Source organism: Lupinus angustifolius, chromosome LG03, assembly GCF_001865875.1.
Source record: "Lupinus angustifolius cultivar Tanjil chromosome LG03, LupAngTanjil_v1.0, whole genome shotgun sequence".
In the NCBI taxonomy this organism is placed as follows: Eukaryota; Viridiplantae; Streptophyta; class Magnoliopsida; order Fabales; family Fabaceae; genus Lupinus; species Lupinus angustifolius.
Window position 1 is genome coordinate 16,983,848 of NC_032011.1, and position 3,118 is coordinate 16,986,965.

The 3,118-nt window shown below is 33.9% G+C and overlaps 1 long non-coding RNA gene across 1 annotated transcript; it reads left to right on the plus strand.

Moving 5' to 3' along the window:
- Nucleotides 309-2,635, plus strand: LOC109343554. Its single transcript, XR_002107231.1, has 3 exons — nt 309-393; nt 607-612; nt 2,542-2,635. It is a non-coding gene; the product is annotated as an uncharacterized LOC109343554 (long non-coding RNA).

Genomic DNA, 3,118 nt, shown 5'->3' on the forward strand with positions numbered 1-3,118 from the left:
ATCAATGTTTGGGCATGTATTTTACTTATTCCATTCGTACATGATTAATGCAAATTGATGAGAACCCAATGGGTCTCACTAGCGTATAAACAAACATGTGTATGACTACTTTCCTCCAAATTATTTAACTACAATTGACCTTCTCAGTTATTTGGCTGTGAAGAAACTTTGTATTTAGTTGACAGGTCATGGAAGATAAAGTAGTTGCTTAGTAACTAAAATTATAGTCTGAAATCTTAGAACTAGTATCTCCACTTATAATAATAAAAATCTACTATCTCCAAATTACACTAGGTGAACGGCCCATATCAAAGAAATCTGTATAACATTTAAACTAGGTCTTGTAGGACTTTACCCCAAAGGGAGCCCTTCCAGAAATTCTCTAAGGCCAGGGTAGAACCTAGGCCTAAGAGAGGGTTTGGAAATAGTTTTCAACCAGCAACAGACGCGCCTCGATTAGAACCTCATTAGCTGCGTCATTACCCCAAGCGCAAAGATGTGTTACACTGTTAACATTACTTGTTTTTTATAGCACTCTGACATCTCTGCATTTCCAGAACAGCCAATGTGGGACATAAATTTCAACTCACTTTTTTCTCGCCTAAGGATCAGGTCACTGAAATAGAAATACATAAAAAAGTTTGGGTAATATATTAATTCGTCTTCCAAAGTGCTACAATATTTTATTTACATAAACATAGCCTTTAGAATCCAGGCCTTAGATGCTATTGTATATTGAATTTCTTTCTAATGTCTACACATCATGGAATGGATTTGCTATTTGAAGATAAGTTTTACATGATAATTAAAAAAGAAGACAATTAAAGATATGTCGTATGCGTATGTTGGTTAGATTTCAAAGAGACGGGGAATCAAATTATGAATAAGCTTTCACGACAAAGTATATTTTAGTCTAGAATCTCTCCATTTAAGAACGAAACTCAGTCTAGTCATTCTTTTTTGTACTATTCAGGATATCTATCACCATATGATTAAAGAATTACTAATTTTTGAGGTTGGTAGTTGTTCCTCTTAACAGATAGATTACATGTTTGAATACATAGTACAATCAGTGTTTGGTCATGTATTTTACTTATTCCATTCGTACATGATTAATGCAAATTGATGAGAACCCAATGGGTCTCACTAGCGTATAAACAAACATGTGTATGAGTACTTTCCTCCAAATTATTTAACTACAATTGACCTTCTCAGTTATTTGGTTGTGAAGAAACTTTGTATTTAGTTGACAGGTCATGGAAGATAAAGTAGTTGCTTAGTAACTAAAATTAGAGTCTGAAATCTTAGAACTAGTATCTCCACTTATAATAATAAAAATCTACTATCTCCAAATTACACTAGGTGAACAGCCCATATCAAAGAAATCTGTATAACATTTAAACTAGGTCTTGTAGGACTTTACCCCAAAGGGAGCCCTTCCAGAAATTCTCTAAGGCCAGGGTAGAACCTAGGCCTAAGAGGGGGTTTGGAAATAGTTTTCAACCAGCAACAGACGCGCCTCGATTAGAACCTCATTAGCTGCGTCATTGCCCCAAGCGCAAAGATGTGTTACACTCTTAACATTACTTGTTTTTTATAGCACTCTGACATCTCTGCATTTCCAGAACAGCCAATGTGGGACATAAATTTCAACTCACTTTTTTCTCGCCTAAGGATCAGGTCACTGAAATAGAAATACATGAAAAAGTTTGGGTAATATATTAATTCGTCTTCCAAAGTGCTACAATATTTTATTTACATAAACATAGCCTTTAGAATCCAGGCCTTAGATGCTATTGTATATTGAATTTCTTTCTAATGTCTACACATCATGGAATGGATTTGCTATTTGAAGATAAGTTTTACATGATAATTAAAAAAGAAGACAATTAAAGATATGTCGTATGCGTATGTTGGTTAGATTTCAAAGAGACGGGGAATCAAATTATGAATAAGCTTTCACGACAAAGTATATTTTAGTCTAGAATCTCTCCATTTAAGAACGAAACTCAGTCTAGTCATTCTTTTATGTACTATTCAGGATATCTATCACCATATGATTAAAGAATTAATAATTTTTGAGCTAGGTAGTTGTTCCTCTTAGCAGATAGATTACATGTTTGAATACATAGTACAATCAGTGTTTGGTCATGTATTTTACTTATTCCATTCGTACATGATTAATGCAAATTGATGAGAACCCACATGGGTCTCGCTAGCGTATAAACAAACATGTGTATGACTACTTTCCTCCAATTTTTTCAACTGCAATTGACCTTCTCAGTTATTTGGTTGTGAAGAAACTTTGTATTTAGTTGACAGGTCATGGAATATAAAGTAGTTGCTTAGTAACTAAAATTATAGTTTCAAATCTTAGAACTAGTATCTACACTTATAATAATAAAAATATACTCTCTCCAAATTATACTAGGTGAACGACCCATATCAAAGAAAACTGTATAACATTTAAACTAGGTATTGTAGGACTTTACCCCAAAGGGAGCCCATCCATAAATTCTCTAAGGCTAGGGCAGAACCTAGGCCTAAGAGGGGGTTTGGAAATAGTTTTCAACCAGCAATAGACGCGCCTCGGCTAGAACCTCATTAGCTGCGTCATTACCCCAAGCGCAAAGATGCTTTACACTGTTAACATTACTTGTTTTTTATAGCACTCTGACATCTGTGCATTTCCAGAACAGCCAAAGTGGGACATAAATTTCAACTCACTTTTCTCTCGCATAAGGATCAGGTCACTGAAATAGAAATACATAAAAAAAATTTGGGTAATATATTAATTCGTCTTCCAAAGTGCTACAATATTTTATTTTTATAAACATTGCCTTTAGGATCCAGGCCTTAGATGCTATTGTATTCTGAATTTCTTTCTAATGTCTACACATCATGGAATAGATTTGCTATTTGAAGATAAGTTTTACATGATAATTAAAAAAGAAGACAATTAAAGATATGTCGTATGCGTATGGTGGTTAGATTTCAAAAAGACGGGGAATCAAATTAGGAATAAGCTTACACGACAAAGTATATTTTAGTCTAGAATCTCTCCATTTAAGCACGAAACTCAGTCTAGTTATTCTTTTTTGTACTATTAAGGATATTT